The sequence below is a fragment of the Conger conger genome, chromosome 1 (genome assembly GCF_963514075.1).
Source record: "Conger conger chromosome 1, fConCon1.1, whole genome shotgun sequence".
In the NCBI taxonomy this organism is placed as follows: Eukaryota; Metazoa; Chordata; class Actinopteri; order Anguilliformes; family Congridae; genus Conger; species Conger conger.
The window spans coordinates 76,000,121-76,012,905 of NC_083760.1; the positions used below are offsets into that span (position 1 = coordinate 76,000,121).

At 42.3% G+C, this 12,785-nt stretch overlaps 1 long non-coding RNA gene across 1 annotated transcript; it reads right to left on the minus strand.

The window, feature by feature from the left end:
• Positions 1-385: 385 nt before the first annotated feature.
• LOC133108023 (uncharacterized) lies at positions 386-5,393 on the minus strand. Its single transcript, XR_009704636.1, has 6 exons — positions 5,260-5,393; positions 4,545-4,679; positions 4,149-4,173; positions 3,813-3,878; positions 3,110-3,192; positions 386-2,947 (listed from the first exon to the last, which is right to left on the minus strand). It is a non-coding gene; the product is annotated as an uncharacterized LOC133108023 (long non-coding RNA).
• Positions 5,394-12,785: the final 7,392 nt, after the last annotated feature.

The window sequence follows — 12,785 nt, forward strand, 5'->3', positions numbered from 1 at the left end:
AGCCAATTGTGACTAACAAAACGTCCCTACCAATGATCATGTTCCTCTCGCACTCATGTAAGACACACTGGGAGGTGATACAGCAGTTGTTTTTGCCATGACGTACTGCCTGGTCTGCACTTAATAGAGGACAATGCGATGAAATGTTGTGAAAGCATTTAAAAATTACAGTAGGCCTTATTTCCCGTCAGCCCAGATACAGATGACTATCAAAAACAAGAATTCATGTTTGAGCGATCATATTCCTGGCCATAACCATGGCTTATTAACTACATTTCCTCATCCATACATAATATTCACTCATCATTAAGCATAAGCCTTAGTTTTTCAATTCACTCATTCATATCTTGATCTTACATTTATAAACACAGGCAGAAACTGCAAGTGTATCTGAAAGATTTTTATTTCAAGTACAGGAGTGAACAAGCATAGTTTATATAAAATAAATATATTATTCATCAAAAATATATACATATAAATACAAATGCATAAATATACACAGTGATCACTTTATCATAAATGCATTGATAATGAGAGATGTCAGAGGAGAATGGCCAGACTGGTCAAAGCTGACAGGAAGGTGACCGCAAAGCAAATAACACAATACAACAGTGGTACGCAGAAGAGCATCTCTGAACACACAACGCATCAAATCTCTAGGCTACTTCTGTAGCAGAAGACTTCTCTAGTCTAAAAAAGAAGTCTAACAAGTACATAATAAAGTGCTCACTCAGTGTATATATAAATAGAGCTCCAACAATAAGATACACATTGACAATGCTTTATTTTCACGGACCTGCCATCTTGTGTAAATCTTTTAAATTTATTGTAATGTAAATGTAATGTTTCCACACAGTTTATAGCTCAAAATGCAAGTGAACTGCAGACAAAGATGGCAATCCTGATAAAACGCATTAATAAAAAATATTATTTGTATTTTGTATTAATGATCTCTTCTGTTTTCACAATAAAGTTTGAAGTGAAAACATAAATGATCATGAAGTAAAACAAGAGTTTCACTCAAGTTTTCTGGATCTGTGGCAGATCACCTTCATATAACAGACGTCAGCAGACTCAAATATGAAATTTTACATGAAAAAAATAAAACATAATTCTGCAATGTATCTCCACAAATATAATGCCATGGTTACATTACATTACATTATTGGCATTTGGCAGACACTCTTATCCAGAGCGACGTACAACAAAGTGCATACCCATAACCAGGGATAAGTGCGCTGAAAGACCCTAGAGGGAAGCACAATTTCAATTGCTACCCATACAACAAAGATAAGGACCAGGGCCTAATTTTTTTTTTTTTAACTACAAATAAACAAACAAACAACAAAGCAAAAGTGACCAAACTTAACGATCCAAATACTGCTTACCTAGCCAACTAAAAATACCGAAACACAAAGTAAATCACAAAGACAACAATTAAGGTTCACAGGGAGGTAGGGAGGGATGGGGAGAGGTGCTGCTTGAAGAGGTGCATCTTCATTTACATTTACATTTTACATTTTAGTCATTTGGCAGACGCTTTTAATCCAAAGCGACTTACAAGTGCATAGGTTCTACCATAAGTCAGAGCATCACATCCAGAAACTAGCAAAATACACAGGAAATGCTGTTCTGAACATAGTTGTCATCAGAATTTTTTTTTTTTTTTTTTTGGGGGGGTTAGACAAGGATAGGGATATCAGAAAGGAGGGGCAGGGGAAATCAGGAGGGAGGACTAAGGTAGAGTTTGAAAAGGTGGGTTTTGAGTCTGCGTCGAAATAGGGGGAGGGATTCTGCTGTTCTGACAGTGGTAGGCAGGTCATTCCACCACTGAGGAACCAAAACGGAAAACAGGCGTGAACGTGCAGCTCGACCGCCAGGTGCACGTAGAGAGGGAACCGTAAGGCGACCAGAGCTGGCAGACCGGAGTGGTCTAGCTGGGGAGTAGGGAGTGATCAGGGATTGTATGTAAGGTGGGGCAGTCCCCTTAGCAGCCTGAAATGCCAACACTAGGGCCTTGAAACGGATGCGTGCGGCAAGGGGAAGCCAGTGGAGGCCAATGAGAAGCGGGGTGACATGAGCCGACCTGGGCTGATTGGTGATCAGGCTACTGGTTATGTTACTTATGAACATCCAAAGAGCTTAATTTGTGCACAGTTTCATAGTGATATTACCGAAGTATGCCGAGAGCGTACATGTCTAATCTAGCCATATATGGTTAACAGCTAAATAGTACACCAATATCCACCAGTCAAAACTGCTAAAAATTAACTTGAGCATTAACCATCTATAGTGAAGTGCAAAACCATAATATATTATTACAATTTTTTTGCGCAATAAAGTGCAATAGAAGTGTTAAAAAGACAAGAGTCACAAAATAATCAGACATTCAAAACAGAATAGAACCAAACAAACAAAATAAAACAAAACATCAGGCAAACGGACAGGCGAAAAAAACGAAACTAATTGTGAAATCGGTGCAGAGGTAACAAATTTAGTCTATCGATGAATGGATGCCAGATTATGTCAAAGTCAGCGGTTTGTTTTTAAATTGAGGCAGATATCGATTACATATCAATGGAAAAACCAAGTTGATTTTTCCAAAGTGTAATATTGATTGTGTTCCTTGATTTCCAATTCCAATTGCAATTTATATAGCGCCTTTATCCAAAGTGCTGTACAAAGCCAACCATGTACCATTTACCATGAGCATAGTTTTACTGAATATTGAAGCTTGAACTCAAGGCTCAAGGGGGAAAGGCAGCTACGCTAACCACAGCACCAAAGATGAATTGACCGTTAGTGGACCACTTTTGTAAAATGCTCCCTCAGTGCAGTAGAATTAGGCAGTCCTGATAAGTCTTCACCAACAGCTTGCTGCAGTCCTGGTGGCCTAGACAAGGAACTGTGCCGCTCCCCGTCTCGGTGCTCCTGATCTGCACACCAGCTAAATGAATTAAAGATAAAATAGTCCACAGCATTTTATTTAAGACAAATATAATATTGCTACAATGAATGAGAAAATGAACTCCTATGATTGCATGAATGCACATGAAAAACATCAGCTTTCAATTTCAAAATCTTTCAAAGTGTCTCTGAAAGTACATACCCCATAAACAGTGATGAGTATGGCGATAACGAAGGCGATGATCGAGCCGAAGATCACTGCGATGTGACTCCGGCTAGACCCTCCTGGATGGATGGAATGAAAGACAAATTAAACGCACATCAAATAGATGCAAACGCACCTATTCAGGAGCTCTTGGCTGCTTTATTATTTATTATGCTGTGATCACATGGATCACGGTAGATGGCAGAAGAGCACTTTGGGAACGGTACAGGGGGAAAAAAGGGCAGGATGGCACCACAGCAAATAAAATACACACTGCTATGGTGATGTTGCTCGGTAATACAGCCAGTTTTCAACAAGGATAGGAAAAGGAGGATTGAATTTAGTATACATATTGATCTACGTTATGCAAAAAAGAAAGGCTAAGAAAAAAGTTTCGCATCCGGCTTGCAAATTCCGTTGAATGTCAGGGCAAAAAATTTAGTTCAACTTTAATTATTAGTTAAAGTTAAAGTTCAACGGCAAGTGCTGTGTCACGTAGTTCTTTGCCGTCCTCATCATTTCTTACCGCATGGCTCCTGTCCACTATAATGACATCTGGTTTGGGGTCTCTCATCTACCGTGATCCATGTGAACACAGCATTACTCACAATAAACTTTCAATGCGTTCAAAAGGATTTGAATGGTAACGGTGTGGCTAGAGTTCTGGATTTTAAAGGCCTTGAACTCCCGGGGAACGCACCTTCAGGGCCAAGGGCTTCAGTGGTTTTGCGTTTCATATGGCCTGCATCCCGAATGATGCATTTACCTAGAATATGGAATACATTTTTATTTTTATTTACATACATACAACTTCTCAACTAACTGGAGTGGACATGACCTCAACACAACTGTCTGACTGGATTGTTATAGTACCGTATAGATATCTGAATATCAAAAGGAGGTTGCGTACTCAAGACTGTTTTCTAGCAATCTGTTATTTTCTCATGCCACAAAGCCACAATAGAAACTAAATGCAGTAAGAACTACTGTACGTACAAATATTTAAAATAGAGAGCACAATGAGGATTATACTCACAGGAACATGGCACATACTTGACTACCTGTTAAATGAAAACAGGCCACTGTAAATAGACCAATTTATTCCAGGTAGGCCAGTGAATACACAGTACTGTGCAAAAGTCTTAGGTACATGTTAAAAAATAATAATAATAATTTTTAAAAATCTGTAAAACAAGCTCGCTGCTTCATGCCACTGCTGCATATGCTGAGGCATTTCCCCCTCCTTTAACCATTTTCCTGGGGGAATCCCTGCATAGTGTAACCCACGTTCAGCAGCTTATGTTAACGGGACACCACCAACTGAATTTGATTCCTTGAACATATAATTTAACATATTTAATTTCAGGCAAAATGCAGGACTTGAAATCAATTGGCATTTCCCGCACGCGCACACACTCTTAAGTTTTCCTACCCCTGAACCAGGGCATTCTTCCTTGTATTGGAGGTCCTCCCTACAGATCTTCAGAAGCATTGCTTTGGAATCATGGGCCAATACTTCCCCGGCATGATCCTCACCAGTGTCATCCTTCCATGAAATCACCGTTCCCTAAATTCACAGACAGACCATTGAGATGCATTGAAATACAGCGGACAACCATCTCTTCTACACCTTCGCACAAACTGTAATGGACGTACTGGACTTCTGCTGCTGTAGACCATCCACTTCATGTGGCTATTTCACTTACTGTTCCCTTCCTCTCAGCCAGAACCAGTCTGGCCATTCTCCTCTGACCTCACTCATCAAGGCATTTTTTTTTTACCCAAAGGATTGCCGCTCACTGGATGTTTTTTTTGTTCTTCACACCATTCTATGTAAACTCAAGACTGTTGTGTGTGAAAATACCAAAAGATCAGCAGTTTCTGAGATACTCAAACCACCCCATCGTACAATAATTTCAGTCCACATTCAAAGTTACTTAGATCACCTTTCCTCCCCCGTTCCGATATTTGATCTGAACAACAACTGACTGCAACTGAACCTCTTGACTATGTCTGTGTGGTTTTATGCATTGGGTTGCTGCCAATGGCTGACTGATTAGATATCTGCAAGCTGGTGTACAGGTCTGCGATGGCTTCGATTTCTGGAGTGGGACATTAAAGCATGATAATATTTAAGATTTACTTACATTGGCAGACCACAGAGTTGAGCAGTTTGTTGATTCAAGTTTGCCGGACAGATAGTATGATGCCGAGCCATTTGCATGCTTAAAACACTGACATTCCCGACCATGGACGATGCAACATGACAGCAGGCCTAGACATTCACAAAAGACAGATGACAAGCTGCTCGTTCAGAACATACAAAGAAAGATAAAGTGAAATCGTTTTTTTAATTTATTTAAATTGCACTATCCCAGTGCATAGAAGGCCAATTACTCCTTCTCCACAGATTTTTTAACACAGTTGAACACGTGTTTTCCATACCACACCGCCCACGCTGCTGTCAATGTTCTAATATGAATATGATAGAGAACAGTTTTAAGGTTCGCCAGCTAGCGGTTACGATGGCCCCCTTTTCGCATCTCGTCGTTTTTCCAATTTGGCTAGCTAACGTTAAATTAAATTAGATGTCTAGTCAAACAACATTAGCGTATACAGCTATATATCTTCTGTTTCTGCAATGTCCGCAACTAAACCAAAAAGGCAGAATGAATTAGACTAGCTAACTAAGTTATGGCTAAAACGTTGCACTCCATACTGCCTAATTGTAAAGATCTACCGACGCTATGACTTAGCTAGCTAGCTAGTTACTATCAACAACGAGCTATAATCAGGAGTTGAGCTACGTTAGCTGCTTGGTTAGCTGCACCAACAATAAGGACAGAAATTGCTACTTACCAGCGAACATACAAAGAACTTGTACTTTATATGTTATGAGACACATGTTTATGTATTTTGGTTCTGTACTCTAGCATGTACTGCAGGAAAGCCAAGCCATCTAGCTAACATCGGCCTTTTAAACGTTTACTTTTCAACGACAGTCCACATAAAAAAAAATCAATACCGTTGCGAGTCAAATTACTTAAATGATATAGTTCTACGACTTTGTATTCAAAACTGCCTTCTTACTGCTGTCATCTTCCGAAACGGAGCGGAGAAACTAAAACATCTGAGCTCCGTGCCATAATTTTCAGCCAATGAGCTCGGCACACTCATGTGGCGTTATTAATGGGCGGATCCTATCTATGTTGCATCATTACAATTATGTGTGGTGTTCCCCCAACTGGAGATTCAGAAGAGGCAGATGATCATTGACCGTCACAAGTATGGTGATGGGTACGAAAAGATAAATAAATGGTTAAATATAATATTGGCGCAGTAAGGGAACTGTGTGTGTGTGTGTGTGTGTGTGTATATACAGTCAGGTCCATAAATATTGGGACATGGACACAATTCTCATCTTTTTGGCTCTATACACCACCACAATGGACTTTCAGCTTTAATTTGAGGGTATTTACATCCAAATCAGGTGAACGGTGTAGGAATTACAACAGTTTGTATATGTGCCTCCCACTTTTTAAGGGACCAAAAGTAATTGGACAAACTAACAATCATAAATCAAACTTTCACTTTTTAATACTTGATTGCAAATCCTTTGCAGTCAATTACAGCCTGAAGTCTGGAATGCATAGACATCACCAGATGCTGGGTTTCATCCCTGGTGATGCTCTGCCAGGCCTCTACTGCAACTGTCTTCAGTTCCTGCTTGTTCTTGGGGCATTTTCCCTTCAGTTTTGTCTTCAGCAAGTGAAATGCATGTTCAATCGGATTCAGGTCAGGTGATTGACTTGGCCATTGCATAACATTCCACTTCTTTGCCTTAAAAAACCCTTAGGTTGCTTTCGCAGTATGCTTTGGGTCATTGTCCATCTGCACTGTGAAGCGCCATCCAATGAGTTCTGAAGCATTTGGCTGAATATGAGCAGATAATATTGCCCAAAACACTTCAGAATTCATCGTGCTGCTTTTGTCAGCAGTCACATCATCAATAAATACAAAGGAACCAGTTCCATTGGCAGCCATACATGCCCACGCCATGACACTACCACCACCATACTTCACTGATGAGGTGGTATGTTTTGGATCATGAGCAGTTCCTTTCCTTCTCCATACTCTTCTCTTCCCATCATTCTGGTACAAGTTGATCTTTGTCTCATCTGTCCATAGGATGTTGTTCCAGAACAGTAAAGGCTTTTTTAGATGTTGTTTGGCAAACTGTAATCTTTTCTTCCTGTTTTTGAGGCTGACCAATGGTTTACATCTTGTGGTGAACCCTCTGTATTCACTCTGGTAAAGTCTTCTCTTGATTGTTGACTTTGACACACATACACCTACCTCCTGGAGAGTGTTCTTGATCTGGCCAACTGTTGTGAAGGGGTTTTTCCTCACCAGGGAAAGAATTCTTCTGTCATCCACCACAGTTGTTTTCCGTGGTCTTCCGGGTCTTTTGGTGTTGCTGAGCTCACCGGTGGTGCATTCTTTCTTTATAAGAATGATCCAAACAGTTGATTTGGCCACACCTAATGTTTTTGCTATCTCTCTGATGGGTTTGTTTAGATTTTTCAGCCTAATGATGGCTTGCTTCACTGATAGTGACAGCTCTTTGAATCTCATATTGAGAGTTGACAGCAACAGATTCCAAATGCAAATAGCACACTTGAAATGAACTCTAGACCTTTTATCCGCTCCTTGTAAATGGACAGGTCTCTTTTATACAGCTACATAACGATGTAACGAGTTGACACAGGTTTTTCGGGTAATGAGTTGAGATTTGGAGTGCTTCTTAATGGAAAACTAACTGGTCTGTGGGAGCCAGAATTATTGCTGATTGGTTGGGGATCAAATACTTATTTCCTGCAAAATTACGATAATACATTTATAAAATTTATATGATGTTGTTATTGTAGATTATTTTGTGATATTATGTCTCTTAATGTTAAAATGTACCTATGATTAAAATTCTACAACTGTAAATGATATAACAGACACATTTTTGTTAAAAATATTTTTCTTTTTATTTATTATGTTTATTTAAGGCGGCACGGATGGTGCAGTGGGTAGCACTGCCACCTCACAGCAAGGAGGTCCTGGGTTTGAATCCCGGTCAGCTGGGGCCTCTCTGTGCGGAGCTTGCATGTTCTCCCCGTGTTCATGTGGGTTTCCTCTGGGTACTCAGGTTTCCCACAGTCCAAAGACATGCAGGTTAGGCTTATTGGAGAATCTAAATTGCCCATGGGTATGAGTGTGTGAGTGAATGGTGTGTGTGCCCTGCGATGGACTGGCAACCTGTCCAGGGTGTATTCCTGCCTTTCGCCCAATGTATGCTAGGATAGGCTCCAGCCCCCCTGCCACCCTGTTCAGGATAAGCGGGTTAAGATAATGGATGGATGGATCGCTTTCTCCGTTACACAAACTTCATGTGTGTTCAGTAGTCATCACTCGCAGTGTATATGCAATGGTTTGTGCTAGCCATGCATTCAATACTAGAAAGTATACACAGTGTTTGAGTCAACTGCATGGTAGGTGAGTGTATGTGTATGTGAGTAATGTGTGTGTGGCACTGTGTCTGTGTGTGTGAGTACTGTGTGTGTGTGTGTGTGTGTGTGTGTGAGTACTGTGTGTGTGTAGTTGTGTGTGTGTGTGTGTGTGTAGCTGTGTGCATGTCTGTGTGTGTGTGTGTGAGTATGTGTGTGTGTGTGTGTGTGTGCCCTGCGATGGACTGGCGACCTGTCCAGGGTGTATTCCTGCCTTTCACCCAATGTATGCTGGGATAGGCTCCAGCCCCCCTGCCACCCTGTTCAGGATAAGCAGGTTAAGATAATGGATGGATGGATCGCTTTCTCCATTACACAAACTTCATGTGTGTTCAGTACTCATCACTCGCAGTGTATATGCAATGGTTTGTGCTAGCCATGCATTCAATTCTAGAAAGTATACACAGTGTTTGAGTCAACTGCATGGTAGGTGAGTGTATGTGTAGGTGAGTACTGTGTGTTTGGCACTGTGTCTGTGTGTGTGAGTACTGTGTGTGTGGCACTGTGTGTCTGGGTGTGTGTGTGTGAGTACTGTGTGTGTGTAGTTGTGTGTGTGTGTGTGTGAGTACTGTGTGTGTAGCTGTGTGCATGTCTGTGTGTGTGTGTGAGTATGTGTGTGTGCCCTGCGATGGACTGGCGACCTGTCCAGGGTGTATTCCTGCCTTTCGCCCAATGTATGCTGGGATAGGCTCCAGCCCCCCTGCGACCCTGTTCAGGATAAGCTGTTCAATCACTCGCAGTGTATATGCAATGGTTTGTGCTAGCCATGCATTTCTGCAATTCTAGAAAGTATACACAGTGTTTGAATCAACTGCATGGTAGATGAGTGTGTGTGTGTGGCACTGTGTGTGTGTGTGTGTGAGTACTGTGTGTGTGGCACTGTATGTGTAGTTGTGTGTGTGTTTGTGTGTGTGTGCGTGTGAGTACTGTGTGTGTGGCACTGTGTGTGAGTTGTGTGCATGTCTGTGTGTGTGTGTGTAGTTGTGTGCATGTCTGAGTGTATGTGTGTTTGTGTGTGTAGTTGTGTGTGTGTCTGGGTGTGTGTGTAGTTGTGTGTGTGTCTGTGTGTGTGTGTGTGTGAGTACTGCGTGAGTCTATTGACCAACTATTACAACAATACATTTGTACACATCTCTGATGCTCTTCTCTCAGTTTGTCTGAACCAGAAAGTAGCCCATGTTGTTGAGGTGAATCCCCTCACCCCTTCCTTCCTCCTGCAGTGAGGGAGGTGCAGAAGGCCCAGGCACTAGGGGGTTTCCTTCTTCTCTGGGCAGCTGAGAGGGGTGTGGGGCTGGAGTGTGTGAGGTGGAGCATCGAGCCAGCTTGAACAGTTTAGATGTGAACTGCTCTCTGTGTCTGGATTGTGAACAACAAGAGTTGGAGAGACCAAGAGGTAGAGAAAGAAAAAGATTTGTTTAAAAATGGAGAGTACAATAGATTCTAATGTGTGTTTTTCATTAAGCAGTGATCAGATTATTATTATTATTATTTTTTAAATAAAATGTTGATTTTCATTTTAAAGAATTGGATTTTATTTCTGTTACCTCCACCCTTTGGGTTTGCCTAAATTCATTGTGATAATTGACAACCAGCAAAGAAAATCTATAATTACATGGCAAAAGAAAAATGAGCAACAGTGCGAGTGGCGCTGAAAATGCACGGTTCCTGTGAGAAATGACCTGAGCTGCTGCCAGTGCAGGAGGGTTTCAGTTATTCTACCCAGGAATGGCTTCCACTCAAACAACAGAAGCATCATAAGTTACAGTGGTCACAGGATATGACCTCACAGGACTGCGTCAGCCACCAACATTCTCAGAATGGCTCAGAAATCATTTCAGTCCTGAAGCTTAGCTATGACACATAACCCAATTTAAATACTCAAATCAATCCAGGCCACTCTACACCAGCCCACTCAAATCAGCTTCAGGCTCACCCGCGCCATTTTGTTTGTTAAAGAAGATCTTAATGTGTGCTCTAGGCCTCAGTGTGGACATTTAAATTGTATCCTTTGCTGAGCACTTTTTCATGGCACTTTCCAGCTTCCTTTGATGTGTGAAATTCAGTGCGTTCATGCCAAAATGGTCCTTTGGCTTCAGGTCTTACGCCTTGTAATATGTGTTATGTGCACTCACTGCACATATGCTCACGATGAAAATGCCATGTGCACTTTTTTCAGAGTCCTTGCTGGGAATGCGGAATGAGAGGAGTAACGTACCTGAGGATGTAGACCGCCAGCACTAGGACGGCACCAAGCACGCAGGCCGCAAGCACCCAGGACAAGTGCAAGGTCAGCGTTGGACGGGTTGAGGGGGAGGACTCTGGGAAGGATGACGAGTGGTTGGAACAGACCAGTTAGACTGATCGTCATCCGCTAATCGGCAGTAATGACATTTCTTAGAGCACATTCAAGGTAGGGTGCTTGCATGTTATTTCTTGCTCATTTGCTAGTAATATTCCGCCCCAGAATTTGTGACGTTGAGAATAAGCTCCCATTTGGTGCCTCTGCCTGAAAGCCTCTGGATATACAGAAGGGCAGCAGCATGTAGAGTTAAGATACAAAGTAGGATTTACACCTACTCCCTACTAGGGGCCATGAGATTGGTAAATCAGCCGTAGACATGGTTCATTGATTTGAGAGATGGGAAAGCTTGCTGGAGGACTCAGAGAACGTCATTCCGTGCAGCATACATCAGCAACGAATTCTCTGCGATATGACATCCCTTAGATTTATATAAAATGTGTGATTTTGGTTGGTTACATTGAAAGTATAACATTTTTGTTCAATAAGTAGGCATTTAAAGTTTATATTGTTTATTTTTGTGCATTATCAGTCAGAGGTGCCAGTAATTCTGGGGAACACTATATAGACAATTAGCTACATACGGATATATATATATATTTTTGGAAAATCTAACAATTCAGCTAGCTAGCATAAATACTTGCTGACGTTGCAAGAAGTACGTTTTTTCCCCCCCAAAACGTGCTTACTTGGCAGGCCGTGTCAAGGGATACTGAAATTTCAGGAAGGGCTGATCTATCCCATATAGGTATGCCACCATAAAAGAATGCAGGTCTTCTATAAAATCATAATTTTTTGGACAAAACCAGTACCTTCTCCAGAATAATCTCAACGTATCTGTGAACACAACATTGTTTTCCATTTACTGTCAGGCAGGGCATTTACACTCACCAGATGGCATCTCACTCCCAGAGCCATCGCCAGACTCTGTGATGAAGGGGTCGAAGGGGTTCTACAAAATAGGATTTCCCAAAGAAAGAGCATTGAAGGGAGATGGGGAAAGGTGGGGAGAGAGGGGATGGGTTAGCTGAAATGCCCGTCTATTCTGCAGGACACGATGTGTCAAACTGAAACACATTTGGCCAGACGGAGCGCTCACTTACAGAGGAGGAGTGAACGTCACTGGAGGCACTGGGTTCTGGAGCTGGAGGAGAAAGGGCCTGCAGTCACTCCACTACTCCAACCTTCCACCGTGCACTACCAGCTGTGTGGTGTTCACACGCATCAGAGATACACCATGCACTACCAGCTGTGTGGTGCTCACACGCATCAGAGATACAGTGTGCACTACCAGCTGTGTGATGCTCACACGCATCAGAGATACACCGTGCACTACCAGCTGTGTGATGCTCACACGCATCAGAGATACAGTGTGCACTACCAGCTGTGTGGTGTTCACACGCATCAGAGATACAGTGTGCACTACCAGCTGTGTGGTGCTCACACGCATCAGAGATACAGTGTGCACTACCAGCTGTGTGGTGCTCACACGCATCAGAGATACACCGTGCACGACCAGCTGTGTGGTGCTCACACGCATCAGAGATACACCGTGCACTACCAGCTGTGTGGTGCTCACACGCATCAGAGATACAGTGTGCACTACCAGCTGTGTGGTGCTCACACGCATCAGAGATACACTGTGCACTACCAGCTGTGTGGTGCTCACACGCATCAGAGATACACCGTGCACTACCAGCTGTGTGGTGTTCACACGCATCAGAGATACAGTGTGCACTACCAGCTGTGTGGTGCTCACACGCATCAGAGATACACCGTGCACTACCAGCTGCGTGGTGTTCACACGCATCAGAGATAC